The 21,210-nt window shown below is 38.6% G+C and overlaps 1 pseudogene; it reads left to right on the forward strand.

The window, feature by feature from the left end:
• Positions 1–1,936: 1,936 nt before the first annotated feature.
• Positions 1,937–9,097, forward strand: LOC146633517 (Ig heavy chain V region 5A pseudogene; annotated as a pseudogene).
• The last annotated feature ends 12,113 nt before the right edge of the window (positions 9,098–21,210 follow it).

Below are 21,210 nucleotides of genomic sequence, written 5' to 3' on the forward strand. Positions count from 1 at the left end.
GTGCTCAAGAGACACAATAAGTGCACTGCTCAGTTTTCATTTTGTCAGCGATCCCAAGGCAGAATTAGGTTGTTTATCCTTATTTGCTGTTTGTTGTTTTAATTAAAGTTTGAAATACATTGAAAAATGTTCAACATTACCCAACAAGTCTAACCCCAAAACACAATGATTATGATATATCACACAAGTTATTTTGTGTGTGAAGTAGCAGAATAAAATAATACATGTGTTACAAATATTATTCAGTCAAAATTGGATCAAACATTCACGGATTAAAAAACTTAAATTCAAATTCAGCATATATGTTTCTTATTAGCTCTTTCTGGCTGTTCATTTTTAGCACTCTGAAATATCAGTCAGGTAAAATGCAAATTTAAATCCCCATTTAATTTGCCTGCACATTATTACTAGATGTCATTTAAAGATTGGCAGATTAATAATAAATGGTGATAAATAATCATGGCTGGTTAAAGGATGACCTTGCAGCGATTATACTGCAAAAATTAAAAGAAGTTAAAGGAAAAAAAATGAAGTCTCTGTCATGCTGGTTGAGATATTTTGCTGGCTTGATTTGAATCAGCTTATTCCACTAGGAAAATGGCTCACCAATCACTTGTTTATTCATTTTTTTCTTTAATTGTTGTTAATTATTTGAACGAGATTTACCTTTTTGGATGGATCATGGAGTCTGTAATAATTAATGAACAATTCAAATAAATTGTTAATTTGAAAACAAATCTGTTTGTATGTCTACATTTCTTTCACAGTACAGTACTAGTTACTAGTAGTATTTATTTGTTTGTATGTTGCTATAGATTTTTTATGCCTATATTAAAAGGCATGATATACATGCAAAAGTAGACTATTTATGAACTTGCAAGTTCTTACCTGCTATACCCAAAAAACTGAAAAGCTCCACTTAGATTTTGAATACCAAATTTCTCCTATGTTAAATCTGCAGAGGGAGGTCTATGCAAAGTTCCCTCCCTTATAAACACACCATCACCAGCCTTCCTTTACTGTGTTACATCTGTGTTACTGTGATTGTGAAAATATGGACTATATATTTTCCTGGACCTTTGTCCTTATAGTTTGGCTTCAGGGTAAAAAATAAAAATAAAATTTCTTTAAAACTACTGAATGAAAAAGTCTCATAGTAACTCTCTCTCTCTCCCCCCCTTTTTTTTTTGTTTAACAGGAGTTTGGAGTGAGATCAAACTGGAGCAGTCTCCTTCTGAGGTGAAGAGACCTGGAGAGAGAGTGAAGATGTCATGTATCATATCTGGTTATAGCTTAACAAGCTACAATATTCACTGGATACAACAGAGGCCGGGCAGAGCTCTGGAGTGGATTGGGTGGATGAACACAGGAAGAAACTCTGCCTCCTATGGCAATTCTTTTCAAAGTCGTTTCATCATGACTGAAGAAGACTCCAGCAGCAGACAGTATCTCGAGATCAAGAGTCTGACAGCAGAAGATTCTGCTGTTTACTTCTGTGCCCGACAAAGCACAGTGACTGAGGACAGAGTAACACCTGCACAAAAACCTCAGTGACTGCTCAGTTTTCTCTTCACTTGTAAACAAACTTTATGTATCCATATTTGCTTTTATTCATTAATCACACATCAACATATTAATGGTAATGTGCAAATATTTTTCTTTTTCTTTTTTAATGTTCCTACATTTTTTAATTTATTAATTAATATTTTGCTTGCAAAAGATAGCAGCTGAACCATAGCGCTTATTAAGATTTTTGTAAAATTGCTTGAGCAATGGTTGTTTAAGCAACAACTGCTTTTGATGCTATTGGTCTACCAGTGGTTCCAGTGGAAACAGTGCTGTTGGCCGAAGAGAAGAGAGAAGACGGGTGAAGCATTTTAGGAGGCAGCAAGAGAAAAAGAAAGGCAGGAGAGGAGGTATTTTAAATGTAGGGACTATGACTGGTAAAGGTAGGAAGCTGTCTGATGGAGAGAGTAGCATGGATGAAATGGTAGATAGTGTTCCTAGTGGAGAGAGAGAGAGAGTGGTGATTGGAGCAGACTTCAAGGTGATGAGGTGTTGGATAGGTATGTTGCTAAAGAGAAAAATGAAGAAAAATAGATGGTAGTGGATCTTGCCAAAAGCATGGAAATGGCTGTGGTGAACACTTTAAGAAGATGGAGCAACAAAGAGGGACCTATAAGACTGGATATGCACACAGGTGGATGCTATACATACGGTAGAGAGAGACGTGAGAAAATGTGGCTTATATTGTATGGTAGTCTTTGGTAATCAGGAAGAGGAAGCAAGTAAAGGTAAAGCTAAGGATTAAATGGAAGTTGAATACAGAAGAATGTTGCACAGAGTTCAGGGATGACCGCAAACCTGCTTTATATCTTTTCCTGCTTGAATTTCAAAATTACCAGATAATTTGGAAAATACAGCTGTAGTGCTGAGGTGAAAGGCCAATAAGATGTCTGATGTATACTCTGGACAGAGGAAAGATGACAAGTAGACTCGGTGATGGAATTGGGGAAGTACAGAAAACTATTTAAAGGACGAGATTAGCAAAAAAGATGCGGCACAGAAAGAGGCAAATGAAGAGGAAAATGCTGAAATTGAGTTGTATGTAAGGCTGGACACGCAAAGGAAATAATGTTATGATTTGTATGAGTTAGCGAGGAGGAGAGGTCAAACAGGAAAAGGCACAGTTGCTTTTAATGGAGAGAATGTGTAGCATGAAGACACTGCTGTATATTACTGTGCCAGAGAGTCACATTAACACAAACCATCAGCAGACCTGAACAAACTCTCGGCAGCGTTTAAACATTTGTAGGATGATATCACCAGGGGACCACTCTCATCTCATTTTTAGAGTAATAAGAAACCGACTTTAACAGAAATCCATGTGGTTATCTTAGTCTTCCAAAGAGTCTAAATCAAACATGTTTGTTTCTCAGTTTGTTTTCAGAGAGGTTTTTATAGCATAATTTAATATATATAGTGCAATATTCATTTGTAGACTTAAAGTGGTTGAATATGTTTCTTTTATAATAATCAGTTCTAAATAGAAACAAGAGAAGTAAAAAACATTTAGTGATCTACATTTGGCTACATTCTTCAGACAGATGAAACCAAGATCAACTTCTACCAGAATGATGGCAAGAAAAAAAGTATGGCGAAGAGATGGGACAGCTCATTATCCAAAGCATAACACATCATCTCTAAAACACTTTGGAGGCAGTGTGATGGCTTAGACGTGCATGGCTGCCAGTGTCACTTGGACACTAGTGTTGTGTGATGTAGACACAGGACAGAAGAAGTTAATTGAATTTTGAGGTTTTCAGAGACATACTGTCTATACAAATCCAGCTAAATGCAGTCAAACTGATTGGGCGACGTTTCATAGTACAGACGGACAGTGACAAAAATTATAGAGAAAAGGAACCCAGGAGTCTTTGCCAGGAAAATGTTTTCAGAAAGTATTAGAAATGAAAGTTTTATTTTCAAGTAATTGTATTTGTCCAATTCCTTTTGAACCCCTGAAATGAAGGGATAGTGTTTAATATGCTTTAGTTCCTCACAATTTTATGCAGTCTTTTTGTTCAACCCAAAGAATTAAAGATTTCAGTCTGTACTTCAACCACATCTGAGCTGTTTTGTTTAAAATTGATTGTGTTAATGTGCAACCCAAAAACAAAACCTTTTTCTCTGTCCAAATATTTATGGACCTAACTGTATCTATTTAACATCATTAGCAAATGTATTCTTTACAATATGACATTTCATATCCTTTTATGCTTATCAAAGCAATCCTTGATTCTAAATTGTATGATGAAATTAAAAATATAAATAAATATGTTTGAAAAAGTTTTAAAGAGATAAATGAAAAGTATGGTGTTTCACTCCCATAAACGACTCTATTTATCCCTCTGCTGCAGTGAGAAAAAGATTAGTGGACAGAGAGAGACACAACTGAGGAAGATGAACTGTAGGACAGCAATGCTATTTCTAACTTTCTAGATTGGTTACTGAAAGAAACTCCGTCCCGGGTCTGGTCCGTGGATCGGGTTTCCCCGAGGCGTGGGCGTCTATAAGCAGAGTTTTGTCTTTACCCTATAAGATTCAAAATTATTCTTAAGTAACACTCAGCAATATATTCTCAAGTAGCACTCAGATATGCCGTCAGCGGGTTAGTTACGACGTCGGGAGCAGTTAGGAGAACAAAATGATACAGAGACTGTTCAGGTTGCTTTCCCAAAATCAACTCAAAGTTTTATTCTTTTGTGCAGCAGTATTTATAGGCAGAAAGTTCGTGTGTCAACAAGTTTCAAGTTAAAACCATATAAGGAAGGTCCCCCAGCTCTGAGAGAGGCCTTCTACAATCGTATCTCAACATACCTTTGACAGGTCCGTTAAACACTAAACAGTTAGAATCCTTTGTTCTACAATTGCAGTAAGATGCACTCTCAAGGCCTATAAATCTTATACAGAGGTCTCCTACATCCGTGAGTTCTGACACAACCCAGATGGTCTTCACATAAACATCTTCTGCAAGGGAGTGATAAGTAAAAGAGTGATTTGTTGGTGTTTTCCCTCCAACCTTAGTATCTACTTTCACACCATAAAATCTTGAGTTGACAAGGCAAGAGAAAATGATGGTTAACATAAAGAGCCTTGTTGAGTCACAGAATCTTCTGTCTAATATCATCAGAAAAGCAAAAAAAAAATACCCAGTAAATGCTCCCATAATACTAAAATATCTAACAGTTACACTTATGTTGACATTTACTTTATTGAGTTGTACAGCCTCTGGATTGATTACATTAGCAGTGATGGGGGCATTGCTTGCTACTCTCAGTTATTTCAAGGTCTTTTGACAACAGCAGATAGCAGCTGTCTCTGCAGATGAACGGTTTGAAGACTGAATATTCTGTTGTTTATTATTGTGCTCAACACTCAGTGATCTCAACTGTGCAAAATCCTACAGTCCTCATCACTGCTACATGTATCTACTAGGATCATTTTTTTTTCTTTTGAGTGGCTAAAGAAAAGTATATAGTTAAGATTTACTCAACATGTGTGTGTTCAGATCCCATACTAATATGAATAATTGTTCAATCAAAAATATATATCAAATGTCTTCCATTATTCTTTCCAGAATAGCAGTTCCGCCATTTTTTTTATTGTTATTAATGCACTTTTTTAACTCTAAAATCCAAACCAAATGCTCTGAGATTCGCATTTTTCACAACTGCATTCATCTTTTCTGTACTCTCTTCTATGATGATGAGTATAATCACTAATCCAGCAGGGATTGAGTGCTGATGGACACAAACTATTAAGCTATTAAAAAGTCAAAGAACTAGTTGTTGATTCAAACCATTTACACAGGAAAGCTGAAAACTGCTGAATTCCTTATAAAGATGGAAGACTAAAGAGATTGCTTCTGGGTAGACATTTGTGATCAGACAGTAGGTCAGACAAATGCAGGGAGGGCTGTTATTGCAGCCATTATTCCAAATACATTGACAATTTGTCTGTCAGTGATTATGAAACAGATAAAATGTTTCTTTCACTGAAAATATCGAAAAATAAACAGAATCAATTAGCTGCAGGGTTTAACTCTGCTGAACAGGTGAAAATGCACACTTCTAAATGCAATAAAAGCCTGGACAGTCTTTGACACCTGATCACAGACCTGCTCAAATGCTCAGCATCCAGAAACACACAGCCCCAGAAAAGTAATATATGTAAATAAATTAGTACTACCAAAATTAACACGTTAACACAAAATCAATGCGATTCAAATATGTAACGCAATTAACGCATCTGGAGTGTAGAATGACTCCAAAGGGGTGTCCAAATTCATAGGCTGCATCCTCCTGAGGACTCAGCCTTTGTGGTATACGTGGGCTGGGTCCTCAGGAGGCTGGGTAAATTCTCGATCATATCACACTTTTGTTTAATCAGTTTTCTGTTTGACGTTTATTCAGCTGTGTGAAAACTTTACAACTTTAATGTCAGCCAAACTGATTTACTCTAAACAAATAAAACACTGTAAAAACCCAAACAATAAAAATTTTAAGTTATCTAAGAAACTTACATATCATGTTTACCCTGAGTAGCGAAAGACTACGGGGGGTTTGAAAACAATGTGCCAGGAGTGCAACGGTGAAAACAGCCGGCTAGCTAATGAGCTAGCTGAGTGGGTAACAGACGGCTCCGAAAATGTCGGAGCACTTTTGCAAATATGTGATGTCTTGATAGCAGCAGCAGATATTTGAAGTTTACACAGCTACATTTTCCCCTGAAAATATCTTAAAAGTTTATTTTGTGACCCATATAGAGTACTTAGACTAATATTAAAACTAAGTAGTTGCTGCCATTGTTGGAAACTGGAATTGGTTGGGCCGCGCTATGAATTCTGGGATATGGTGGGCCACGAAGAATACACCCGACCCATCCTTCAAATCTGGGGAAAAAGAGGACGCATTTTTTGACTGCATTTTTGAGGAGTCTGAACAGCCTTCGTTGTGGCGTTGTGATGCGCAAATGTACCAGTTGATCTGGTAGTGATGGGCAGCTGAACTCAATATGGAAGATGATAAACGCACATTGGCCCTCTCGATGGGAAATTTGAGTATTAAAAAAGAACAAGACGGAACAGTCGACCGACATAAAGTGTTATGCACATTATGCAAGAAGGAATTTTCTTTTCACCGAAGCACTTCCTGTCATGATTCTGCTGTGTGGCAGGCAGGAGAGGACCCAAACGCACACTCACGGGGACACGGGGAATAAACTCAGAGAGCACAGCTTTATTGCTGGAAAGGCAGATCACGGGTAATACAAAACTAAACTGGGAAAAACTAAATATAAAGCTCACCAAGAAACACAGGGAGAATCACACACAGCATGAGGGAGAACGCAACACCGAACTGAGGGAGACGCAGACATAAATACACAGAGGGTTAACGAGGGAAGTGGGAACACACGGGGAACACAGCTGACACAGATAACCATAACGAGACAGGGCAGGAGCGAACACAACATGACGCATACTGACGAGAGACTGTCAAAGAAAAACAGGAAGTACACGGAGGTTCAGACAGGAGGAGAGAGAGCACGGGGAGAACACAGACATAACGGGCTGGGGAAAACATGGAATAAAACACAAGGAGAGACGAGGGCTCACAGATACACAGGGGCACACAGGAGGTAACCAAATAAGGAACATCTTAACTAAATAACCTAGGAACCAAGGCATAAATAGGGAACAAAATACAAAACACACAAAAACTAAGAATACTGGGCCAACATGGCCCAGGACCATGACACTTCCAGCTTAAAATATCACATTGACATGAAGCATACGTTAGTCGGGGATGCTGCTAGCACTTTGGCTAACGCGTCACCCAGCTTGCAACAAACCACTCACAGAGCATCAGGGACTCAGTAAGTCTACCTCTGAAATACTGACTCTCACAATTGCCAAGTGGATTGCAACAAACTGCAGACCTTTTATATTGTTGAGAACACACACTTTAGATAGCTTTGGTTCCTCATTTCAAGGACTTGAAGTGCCTCCCAAAGAGTGACAGAGAGAGAGTGGATAAATGTTTACAGAGTTTTTTGTTAACCTGAATGTTCAAGATGTTAAATAAACATGTTAAGTGCTTATATTTTCCCTTTTTTTTCCAAGTCTGTTTGCTCATGCAAAAGGAAACACGATTAATATAGAATAAAAATGAATGATATTTAATCATGATTAATCAAAATTAATCCACAGCACTAATATATATTATAGATTAGTGTATACTTACCTATTAGTAGGTTTATAGGTTTTTTAAAATGTAGTATTCCACAGGAGAGAACCTTTGCTAACATTGAAGAAAACTATTCAAATTCTCTTTGAATTTAAGCATACATTCATTCTGTTTATTCTGCGTTTATTTATTATATTGCATAAATGTCAGTTACAAGCTTAAATATAAAGTTTAAAAAATATAATTGTAACCAGGATATTGATCAAGTAATTGCGATTAATCGTGATTAACTACAGAAAATTGTAAGATTAATTAGTTATGTTTTATTATATTTGACAGCACTAAAATAAATATAACAAATACTTTCTCAAATTGTTCCAAATAAATGTATATGTAAAGGTCTATACATGCCAAGGCTCAATAATAATAACAATAATAATATTCTAAGGTGCATTATAAAAGATGAACTGAACTACAGTTTTCTTTTGGTGTAAAACTACTAATTTCTCTTTCATGAAAATGTGTGGGAGCCCCAACTTCATTGGATTACAATGTATTCATAATCTGCATCTGTTTTCTGTATTTGTGTGTGTTTTTCAAAGCTGCAATGCACTGAACTACCTGTGCTATTATACCAAACAACTCTTAAATGTGCTGACGTACAGGGTATAGAATGTGACCAAATGCAGTTATTTGTTAACTGATCTGTTCTGAAATCAAAATGTCACACGCATATAGTCAGAGAATTATTTCACATGACAGCTTTTTTCCTGAGACCTGAGGATGTCCTAAAATGCACACCGTATCATAGTTTCCAATACCAGTGCTTTAAATGTTTGATTACATGCAAACTTTTTGACTTCCTGTTATTCATGTATAAAAACATGACATCTGACTGTGGAGTGGAGTTCGCAGCACATTGAGTGCACAAACAAAGATGTTTTCTGTAGTACTTTTACTGCTCTTGGCAGCTGAATGTGAGTCTGTTTAAATCGATCATAGTCAGCAGTTGTTCCTATTGTGAATTTATTACAAAACATTTTAATTTTTTTGCAGGTGTGAAGTGTGAACTACTGAATCAGCCAGCCTCTATGTTAGTGCAGCCAGGTCAGCATCTGACCATCACCTGTCAGGTCTCTTATTCTCTTGGCAGCTACTACACAGCTTGGATCAGACAGCCTGCAGGAAAAGCACTGGAGTGGATGAGTCAGGATACAGCTGTCAAAGATTCACTGAAGAACAAGTTCAGCGTTGAATTAGACTCTTCCAGCGACACAGTGACTTTAAAAGGACAGAATCTGCAGCCTGAAGACACAGCTGTGTATTACTGTGCCAGACAGCCACAGTAACACAAACCATCAGCAGACCTGCACAAAAACCTTTCAGAGTTTAAGCTGCTGTACCACAACACCACCACAGGAAGAGCCAGTTCACTCTTAAAAATGTCATTGTACAGTTTGCACTGATACAATAAATGCTAATAATATGTAATGAAACTTGTGAGAGTAGATTATCGCAGTACTAGGGATTTAGTTGTATTAATAGTAGTAAAACATTATATTCATTATTCATTTAAGTAGGTCATAGTTCAAGCTACTAAACATTCACACATAGAGCACACACACATAGAACTGGGAGAATAGGTCAGAGGTGTATGTGACAAGCAGAGGTGACAGAAAGCTGCCATTAGTGGGATAAGAAGTTGGTAATCCAAAGCAAGGAGAACATAGTGTGCGAAGAAGTGGGCAGCAAGCAAGGACACGAGATAGGGAGACAGGAGATAGAGAGGGATCCGCAGGCACCTAGTTTTGAGGGACAAGGGTTAAGATAAGATAAGATAACCTTTATTAGTCCCACACGTGGGAAATTTGTTTTGTCACAGCAGGAAGTGGACAGTGCAAAAGTTATGACGCAAAAATTAGAATACAATAAGAATAAATACAGTACACAGCTGTACAGAATAGAATAAAATAATATACTATATACAGTAGAATAAAATAGAATAAAAATATACAATAAGATAAAAATAGAATACGAATGCTATATACAACTGAGTAAAAATACAACGATGCCAGAAAAGATTATTGCACTTAGTGTTATTGCACATGTGTGGATGTGTGTGTTTGTTCAGTTAAAGTCTTTGTTGTGGAGTCTGACAGCAGTGGGGAGGAAAGACCTGCGAAATCTCTCCGTCCCACACCGTGGGTGCCGCAGTCTCCCACTGAAGGAGCTGCTCAGTGCTGTCAGTCTGCTGCATGGGGTGGGAGACGTTGTCCAACAGGGATGACAGCTTAGCCGCCATTCTCCTGTCACTCACCACCTCCACTGGGTCCAGAGGGCATCCTAGAACAGAGCTGGCCCTTCGGATCACCCTGTTCAGTCTCTTCCTGTCCCCAGCAGAGATGCTGCCGCCCCAGCAGACCACACCATAAAAGATAGCAGAAGCCACCACAGAGTCATAGAAGGTCTTCAGGAGTGGGCCCTCCACCCCAAACGACCTGAGTCTCCGCAGCAGGTACAGCCTGCTCTGCCCTTTCCTGTAGAGGGCGTCTGAGTTATGAGTCCAGTCCAGTCTGTTGTTCAGATGAACACCAAGGTACCTGTAGCTGTCCACAGCCTCAATGTCCATACCCTGGATGTTCAGTGGTTGCAGTGGAGAATGCTTGTGCCTGCGGAAGTCTACCACCAGCTCCTTGGTTTTACTGGCGTTGATCTGGAGGTAGTTCAGCTGGCACCAGTCCACAAAGTCTTGAGTCAGTCCTCTGTACTCCTTGTCGTCCCCATCAGTGATGAGGCCGACTATTGCAGAGTCATCAGAGAACTTCTGCAGGAAGCACTGGGTGGAATTGTGGGAGAAGTCTGCAGTGTAGATGGTGAAGAGGAACGGAGCCAGAACCGTTCCCTGTGGGGCCCCCGTACTGTTGTTGATGTCTGTGTATAAATGTGTGCTGCTGGGACTGCCCCAGCAGATTTTGATGTTGGATGCTGGACTGTGAAAATCCCCAAGTACATGTAATAAAATTAAATGATTGTTTATTTTGAAGAAAAACAGGAATGGAATATTACACTGTTTTATGATGCATTATGCTGCTGATTTATAAGAAATGCTGTTTGTGTAGAATCATGGCCTTATTTCTGTGATTAGGGAGAACAAAACATAGTGCACAGGAAGCCAAGGTCGTAACTGAAGCTCACTGAGAGGGAGAGAAAGAATGTGAATGTTTAGGTTTTATGACTTTCGAGGGGGGTTGAGGCTATAAGAGTTGGGTCTGCACATCAGCAGGCCCACTAGTTCAGACTTATTCCCATAAAGAAAGCAAGACAGAACAGCGATCGATCGGTTTTCACGTGCTAGCAAGGAGAGGATCTCAGGGCAGCCCTTCTGCCCTCGATTTTAGATAACTGGGAAGAACCAGCACCCCACTGCACCCTTTTATTTTGTGACACACAGCTTCACAAACACCCATTGTAAAACCCTCCTATGGTCAAAAAAGGTTAAAACACTGTGTGTGTATGCCTGTGCACGTGAGTGAGTGTGTGTGTGGATGGGGGTGCGTTTGTGTGTTGAGGATGTGCCTACAGTTACACTATAGCCCCCCTTCACCATTCAACAGGCTGGGGAGGGGAATAGAAAAAGAAGAATGTCTTTGATCCTACAGTTTAAGGCAAGGCTTACAAATTTAAGTACAATAATTGCAAAATTTAACAATTTCAACCTAACAATCAGAATGTGTGAAACTGTCAAACACTTCGAGATCTGCAGGTCCCCCTCCTGTGCACATCTCTCCTCCGGACGATTGAATTTTCCAAAGTGTTTGTATGGAATAAAGATTTGTATTGATTAAAGAGATTGTTGATTGAGCATTAAACACCGAGTGTTGTTCTTCCTTCAGCCCAAAGATCAAAGAATTGGGGCTTTGAACAAACTCAAAATATCCATCCATTCGCGTCCGCTTATCCTTTTCAGGGTCACGGGGGGCGCTGGAGCCTATCCCAGCTGTCATAGGGCGAGAGGCAGGGTACACCCTGGACAGGTCGCCAGTCTGTCGCAGGGCCAACACACAGGGACAGACAACCATTTGCACTCACATTCACTCGCACATTCACACCTATGGGTAATTTGGATTAACCAATTAACCTATCCCCACTAAGTGCATGTCTTTGGACGGTGGGAGGAAGCCGGAGTACCCGGAGAGAACCCACGCAAACACGGGGAGAACATGCAAACTCCACACAGAAAGACCCCGGCCTGATGTTGGAATTGAACTCAGGACCTTCTTGCTGTGCGGCAACAGTGCTAACCACCGTGCCACCGTGCTGCCCAAACTCAAAATAAAATAACAAAAATAGTCGGTTTGACTTATATTAAGTACTTACATAATTTAGCTGTTACAGCTGGCGTGGGTAGAAAACATCAAAGATACTTCAAGAACAAAAATGCAATATTCAAATGATTTAATGAAATGCAAATACAAAGTTCCCCTCAATTTTGAGAAATTCCTCAAAATTGAGGGGAAACAAGAGCTCACTGCTCTTCAGTTCCAACATCAGCGGCGTTCTGCTGCTAACAGCTAGATCCTGTGAAAAACTGCTGGATCCACATAAACACAGTAGCAATGCTAGATAATCAAATAGGTAAAGACTAAAATGTTGATTTCTTTTTTCCACAGGTGCGTACAGTATTGATTTTACTCAACCAGACTCAAGCATTGTAGAGCCTGGACAATCTCTGGCTATCTAGTTATTCTGTAACTAGCTATGCAACAGCTTGGATTAGATGGCATGAAGCAAAACAAATAGACTAGATTCTCATGATACGGTCTGGTGGGAGCACTGACAAAAATGATGCTTTAAAAAACAAGTTCAGTGTTAGCAGAGACACTTCTGCTGAAACAGTGACAATAACAGGACAGACTCTGCAGCCTGAGGACACAGCTGTTTATTTATTTGATTGATTAATTGATAGATGAGAGATTAAAATAAAATTCTCTCAGAATGGTCAGGTACAAGTGTGGACTGAACATAAACTTTTAAGAAGTATTGCTCAACACCACTTTAAAAAATGACAAGAAACACTGACTACTTTGAAGCAAGATACGATACAAGATATGGTGACATAAGACCTTTGTAAAAAATAAAATAAAAAATAAATAAACCACAAACACACACAAAGAAAAAACAAATTAAATTTATAACTTGGGAATTTTCTCTGAAATGTATGAAATGCTATTTGCTGTTCTCACTGAAGATAAACCAGCATTGAACTGAGTGAGAATAGTAGCTGTAAGCAAAACAAATATCTGTACTTTTCTACTCCTTACATTTTCAAAACAGGCTTGTTGCTTTTGGTTTAACACATTTGAGGCGAGGTACTTGTTCCACTTCACTGCAAGCCTTTAAACATCAAGCCGATTTGAGCCTAAACAGTAACACATGAAAAACAATCATGTTCATGTGTTCATCACTTGAGATAAAAAGAGATAAAAGAGGCAAAATCGCATGCAATAGTCAGGGGTTAAAGTGATATGTTTTTTTTGTTGTTGCTAAAATGAGTGCAGATGTCGCTACAAACAAGAAGCAAGAGGAGCATAAAGGGAGTAATGGGTTTTTTTAGCAGACAATTTCAAATGCAGTTTGTTGCAGGTGTGTTGCTAGCTAAAGGTCCAGCTGTTGTATTTTACAGGGAGAGAAAAGAAAGAGAGCTAACCTTACTCAGAGATGGAGAACGATAAGAAAGACAGGGAAAGAAAAGAGCAGAAGTCACCCTCTACAATGTAGGCCACAGAAAACAGAACTATGTTTAAAAAGACTTTTCTTCTTTTTCTTTGATCATTTTCTACATAAGTGATTGAAGGGAGGGAGAGCCTTCAGTTTTCAGGCCCCTCTTCTGTGGAACCAGCTTCCAGTTTGGATTCGGGAGACAGACACTATCTCTACTTTTAAGATTAGGCTTAAAACTTTCCTTTTTGCTAAAGCATATAGTTAGGGCTGGACCAGGTGACCCTGAATCCTCCCTTAGTTATGCTGCAATAGACATAGGCTGCCGGGGGATTCCCATGATGCATTGAGTTTTTCCTTTCCAGTCACCTTTCTCACTCACTATGTGTTAATAGACCTCTCTGCATTGAATCATATCTGCTATTAACCTCTGTCTCTCTTCCACAGCATGTCTTTTATCCTGTCTTCCTTCTCTCACCCCAACCGGTCGCAGCAGATGGCCGCCCCTCCCTGAGCCTGGTTCTGCTGGAGGTTTCTTCCTGTTAAAAGGGAGTTTTTCCTTCCCACTGTTGCCAAAGTGCTTGCTCATAGGGGGTCATATGATTGTTGGGTTTTTCTCTCTATCTATGAAGCGCCTTGAGGCGACTTTTGTTGTGATTTGGCGCTATATAAATAAAATTGAATTGAATTGAATTGAAGCAAAAGACATTTATTAGAATTAGAAGAGAAGTTTCAGGTTTCAGTTAACTTTGGACACACATTAGCTGTTAGAAACATCCTCCAAAGAGCTACTTTCTTACTCTTACTCTCTCTCTCTCTCTCTGTGTGTAGATCTGTGTTTCCGTACATTTATTACTTGTGTGTGGTTGTGTGTTTCTAGTTGCTGAGTATTTGTGATGGTCTGTCAGTGGTTTGTATCACTGTGTGGTAACAATGTGCACAGTAATAAACAGCTGTGTCCTCAGGCTGCAGATTCTGTCCTGTTATTGTCACTGTTTGAGCAGAAGTGTCTCTGCTGATGCTGAACTTGTTCTTTAATGCATCATTTTTGTCAGTGTTCCCATCAGATCACATGCAGTTAATCCAGTCCAGTTGTTTTTCTTCTGTCAAGTATCTTCTTTTCGAAAATGGCAAGATCAGCAGAGTTGTGCTACATTGTGTAAAATTCAGCTTAAAGGACAAAGTGATCAACTTTACTTTCCTATGCTTCTGAGACTTTGCGATGAACTCAACGTTCATTTTATGGAATATTTATTAGCTATTCATGTTAAATCTTTATTTTCATTTTCTCACAAATACAAACATCTTAAAAATAAGAAAGACTGAACAACAGTTTAAGTCTCAATCTTTTATCTGGTTAATTTAATATCGACAGTCCTGCCCATTCTACCAACTAGTACCTTTAGCATTGCTGCTATTCTTCAAGTCCAAAAGTGCAAATTGTTTTTCGTGTTTGTCATTTAAGAAAATAACTTTGGTTTTCAGAGGAGGAAGCAAAACTGAACTTTGGCTGCTGCTTATACACCATCAACTAAACTGCCTGTTTTTAGTTGTTCTGGAAAAGATCGTTACTGTCATGACCCTGTGCCTTCTCGGCTGACTCTGGCTACAAGTGTTTTTGTTGTGCTGCGTCTCTCTCTCTCCCCTCCCGCACACTGCGCTCTACCGGGGCGGAGTCATGACGGCTCCAGCCCCTGGCTCGGACACCTGCAAACAATCGTCTCATCTCATTCAATTCTCAAGGCGGCTGCTGAGAGTGCTTCTTTGCTGGATTATTGTGTAACATTCGTCAGTGTCATTGCAAATCTGAGCTTTTTCCCCGAGTTTCTTTTGTGCCGCAACTTACCTGTTCTTCCTTCCTGTGCCAGATTTCTCACCAGCCTGAGGACCGCCGTTTGGTGAGCTAAAAGCCGGAGACCGAGCTACCTGAGCTTCAGTGAAGGATTGTGTACATAGCCTGTCCCGTTCCTGTGCCTGTGTTCCCCGGAGACCCTCTTCCTGTGCCCCCTCACCTGTATATATCCGCACCTGGTGTCTGTGTGTAAATAAATTGTGAACTTAAGTGACGGTCTGCCTCCGAGTCTCTCCTGAGCCTGACACTTACTTCACTGGAGCCATTCAACACATAGCAGAAGAATCAGTAGATGTGTTAGTACTGAAATAAATATTTATTTTATTTTTTGTTAAGACAGTTTCTCATAATTCAGTTCTCTTTCTATATTAAAAAACATCATAAATTCAGTGGCAGTAAAAATATTATTTAAAATGCTCTGTATCATACTGTATTCAGTTTATATGGAAATAAATACAAATTTGGTTTGACACATTTGTAAAATTAATTTAAAACAAAATAATACTTCAGGTTTATTAAGCTGATAACTCCTGTCAGTCAGAGGCTGAACACTGACAGACCTGCACAAATACTCAGCAACAGTCAGGCAGAGATGTTTAGTTTGAACCTGTAAATAATTCATTAACAAGTCTTCAAAGAAAAAAAAAAAAAACTAAACAAACAAAAAAAACCCAAAACACTTTACTATGCACACTGTTAACCTTTGCTGTATTTTTCACAGTAAAATACCACAAAATGCCCAGTAACTTACCTGAAAACATTTCTACAGTTAATTACTGTAATTTGCTTTGCATTATGGGTATATTAAGGTTATTTACATTTACTTACTGTATTTTTTAAAATTGCGGTAGTAGTTATACCTACCGTTAACACATTAGCAGTAGTGCTACTGTATTATGTGATTTGAATGGTTCATCATACTGTTTGTGTATTTTTACTCTTTCAGTGGTTGGTTGCAATAGTGCATTACATTTTAACTCTTTCACTGCCAACCATTTCCAGATTTTCCTCCAACCTATGCCATTTGTCAGTATGATACCAGTGAAAGTATTATAGTTTTGACTTTTTAGGGGACTTGCCTGTGTGTAAGGTTCAAGAATTCTGATCATCTAATCTGCTGCATGCAGTTGTATGCACATGCACAGCTGCTGCAAGTGTGTGCTTGCCACTGCGTTGCCAAAGGCGAACTTCAGTCAGTGGAGAATATTGTAATAATTTGGCGGAGGCTTCTCAGTCGAGCAGTAACTGAATTGCTCATTTACTGAACGTATAAAAACAAGTACAGAACTCTTCTGGGAACTAGTCAACCCAACTTAGTGAAACACACACTGAATGCATGCTGGCCCCGCCCACCCACCTACCTCTACCAACCACCACTCCATATCCTGACTGACATGACCTGTGATCCAGTGATTGACAGGAGAGGAAAGACAGTCCAACTTTGTTAACTCTTCGTTACGATATGCTCGAGAGGACAAAATATTTTGCACCTCGTTATTGTTGGACCTCTGTGTGGAAACTGCAAACGGGACGTCATAAGGTAATGCAAAGGACCCTCCTACCTAACATACTCGTTTATTAATTCTTAAGAGCATATATATTTTTTTTGTGTGTGTGGGAGGGGGCTTAAAATCGGTGTTAGCTTGGTCGAAATAGCACATTAGCTGAATTATTCTGGAAAAAATAGGTTGTGTGTGTTTTTTTCTTTTCTTATTTAAATATATATTTAGATATATATTTTCCACGGGGAGGGGCGAAGAACACGGGCGCAACGACAGTCTTTGTCTTTTTCCCGCCGAGTGTGGTGCATTGTCCTCCTGCGCTTCTGTTCTATGACTATTGAGAAGCTGGCCATGCTAACAGTGGGACATTTAGCTTCAGCTAAAGCAGCAGGTAAAAATACACATTTAATGAGAATAAAGAAAGACAACTTTTTTTTGGAAATTTAGAGACTGCTAAAACAATCTTATCCAGTTTTGAGCTTGCTCATGTAGGTTAGCCTGCTTTATTTAATTTTGTGTGAGCTGCAGTACACAACATTAAAAAGTTAATATAACATTAGGTTGGTGGTGCGAGGAACTCCAACCTAAGTTTAATATTTATTATTTTTTTAAGTGGGAAGGGGAGCATGTTTTTTTTCCTTTAATACAACGTCTTCCAGGGTCTTTTTCATAGGAAAACCATGTAACGTCTGTGTTAGGTTGGTCAAAAGAGCAATTAGTTGAATTATTCTTGAAAAGATGGGTTGTGTGTTTTTTTTCTTTTATTTACTTATGTAAATATATTTTTCAAGGGTTAAATAAATGCAACATTAAATTAATTGTCTCTCTGTCTTTTCCCGCCCAGTGTGGTGCATTGCTGTCCTCCTGCCCTTGCTGGCTGCGCTGACAGTGTGATGTAGCCTCAGTGTTTGTGTTTTAAAGGCTTTTTCCACCAAGATGTCTGTTGAGAGAGAGATGACCTTACCCATCACACCAAGGGTAATAGCGCTTGGTAAGTAAATAGTTTCAATCCTCTTGTAATATTTTTGTAAAAAATCTATGTAATTATTGTGGTATTTGTACCCACAACAACTTACTTAACAGGGGTTTGTCTGTTTTATATTGTATAAAAATAGAATACACACAGTTTGCTGCTGTTTCTCTTATTATTTATTATACACAATGACCAACAGGAAAAAACAGCCTAACATTTCAGCACAGGCCAAAATGCCAAAACATTAGGCAGTTTTTTCCTGTAATTGATCATAATTTTCATTACATAATAAATAATAAGAGAAACAGCAGCAAACTGTGTGGATTCTATTTTTGTACAGTGTGAGGCCTGCTATCCAGCATTCTTGTGGAAACCTTATTTGTAAGGGTGAGCACATTGTCTTATTGGACTCTTGTCTGTTTTTAGGGAATAATTTCATGTCTGCAAGCCGCTGGATGATCAGTTTGGAGGGCAAGGTATTTTATGAGCCTGAGCAGATGCATGACTTTGCCAGCACCCTTGCTGTCTTCTTTGCGTCATACTACGTTTTCAACCTTGAGTATCAGGAGTCAGCGTCCATCACACAGGAGATGATACAGAGGTAAATACTTTACACCATTAAAGCTTACACCATTTAAGAATGAAATATATGTGATAGCTTGACTACAGTTGCAGAAACATATAGGTGATTGCTGTAATGTATGTTTTAATTTTGAAATTAAAGCAGCCTTTTTTCCGTTAAAAGGTTCTTTGTGAGGATCAATCCAGACATGGGAACAAAATGCCCTGCAAAACTTGGTACAAGCTGCAAGACAGGTCGTGTCGTAAAGAGGAAGGTTACAAGCATCAGCCCTCGGATCACCACCTTCCTCCAGCGGCTCTCTGAGTTTGAATGGAGGACTTCCAACTAGGTAAGAATACAGAGATGATAATATCTTTTACATAGCTGATAATTATATACATACTGTACACACATCCATACAACAGTATGAATGATCTCAGACAGATGTGAACAAGTGAATAACCTGAGCAAACATGAATATTGATGATGTGTCTTTGACAGGTGGTGATAAAGACTACACTGAACCCGACCATCCTGGTAACGGAAATCTAAATCCCATGTCACATTCTATTTCCTGGGACCCACTGATAATTATTACATTTTGTAAATGATTTTTGTTTTACAATTGTAATAGTTTATTTAATGTTCATGCTGGTGGGTTTGTCCTGTTTTTAGTGGAATGAAAAACTGTTTTCCTTAAAAAAAATCAGACACGGAAAGGTGAAGGACTGTGTAGTTTTCATGTACGCTTCTATTTATTTTGGTTATTGACATTGTTTTTATTCAGTTGAAAAATGTTTTTCTTGTTAAAAAAATATCAACAATAAATGTTGGTTTAATTCACTATTCTGAGACTACTTTATTGAATTATATTGTTTTTTGTAAATGTTCTTATATTGAATATGAATGTTAATATTATTTTATATGCTGTAAAACACAATTACAGTCTAAACAAATTATACTGTACACAATTACAGTGTTATACCATAAACCACATTTGCAGTACAGTGATACTATAAAACTTAATCACGGTAAGTCTTTCTAACTGTAAACCACGTTTACAGTAAAGCTGTTATACTGTAATATATGTTTACAGTAAAGTGGTTGAACTGTAAAACATCACAACAGTAAAGATACTGTAAATCAGTAATTACAGTAACTTACTGGCAATAGTGTTGCCAGTAAGTTGCTGTAAAAATACAATAAAATGTCTAACAGTGCAGTCTGGTCAAAAAGATCAAATGTCATTATATTTAAATGTCATTTATTTAAAAATATGCAAATGAAAAAGTTACTTAAAAGGGAGTGGTGCTTCTGTGTTTCAGTGAGAGGACCAATGAGCTCACATCATTTCAGCTTCAGCATCAATCATGTTCACTCTGATACTGCTGCTGGCTGCTGGATCCTGTGAGGAGCATTTAGTGGATTCACTCTGATAAACACTGAATAGTCAGATAAATGATGGTAATAATGTTGATTTCTGTTTCCACAGGTGTTTACGGTATTGATCTCATCCAACCAGACTCAAGGATCGTGCAGCCTGGACAGTCTTTGACCATCACCTGTCGCGTCTCTGGTTATTCTGTAACTAGCTATGCAACAGTGTGGGTCAGACAGCGTGAAGGAAACCCGCTGGAATGGATTAACCTTATTTGGGCTAGTGGGAGCACTGGCAACAATGATGCATTAAAGAACAGGACAAAATCTGCAGCCTGAGGACACAGCTGTTTATTACTGTGCACGCCGTTAACACACAGTGATACAAACCACTGACAGACCTGCTTAAATACTCAACAGGCAGCAACACACAACAATACAACCCTCTCAACTAATGTCCTGTACAAAGATTAGCAGTCCTGTACATCCCGGGGTCAAAGGTCAAGACAGCAAGAGAATATCATGTCCTTTGTCTACTGATAGATCTATATGTATTTGTGCATGTATTTAATTATCAATTACTTTAAAATTTATAAATTAAATATTTACCTCATTTTATTGTTGCATTTATATCCAATTTAAAATTATACTGTAAAACAAACAAAGCAGCTTTAGGTTGTGTGAACAGTGACGATACAGTCAGATCCCTGTGCTTCTTAAAAAAGCTCCTCCAGTGGAGACCTGTAACATAATAGAAGTTAGAGATTGTCATTAAAACTGTTAGTCTGAACAGCACTTAGCACTTTTAATTCTTATTCTTATTTTTATTTTTCATGTCTATTCTAGCGTAATTTATGACAGTATGTTTGCACTGAAGCACCGCAGCAATTACCTAATGTTGTAAACCTGCTCAACATTTGGCAATAAAACCCTTTCTGATTCTGATTCTGAGTTGATGCTATTTTTATGCTGTTTTCTCGTAGGTGACAGAACTGAGGATGTTATTGAGCTCAGTGTGATTTTGACACTTAAAAGTGTTGACTACGTTAATTTCTGCTCAGTCTATTCAGTGAGGAGGAGTTAATGCAAACTCAGATGCTTTTTACTTCTACTTATCTCACAGTAGTGAGATTGACACATCAGTAGAGTCACATTTTGATATGATGGACTACAAGACAGGACTGCTATTTTTAACTCTCTGCTGGGCAGGTGAAGATTTTCACTCGTAATTAGTTGTTTTGCCTTGAAAAATAACAACTTGTGTTGTAACTATGTTATTTTTCTTTTTCATCTGACAGGTGTTGATGGTCAGACTCTGACTGAGTCTGAACCAGTGGTTAAAAGGCCTGGAGAATCCCACACACTGACCTGTACAGCCTCTGGATTCACATTCAGTCACTACTGGATGGCCTGGGTCAGACAGGCTCCTGGAAAAGCACTGGAGTGGGTTGCAAGCCATTATAACAGTGCTAACATCC

The sequence above is a fragment of the Diplotaxodon limnothrissa genome, linkage group LG4, assembly GCF_057381915.1.
Source record: "Diplotaxodon limnothrissa isolate DT_005_m linkage group LG4, D_limnothrissa_male_GT1.1, whole genome shotgun sequence".
NCBI classification, from domain to species: Eukaryota; Metazoa; Chordata; class Actinopteri; order Cichliformes; family Cichlidae; genus Diplotaxodon; species Diplotaxodon limnothrissa.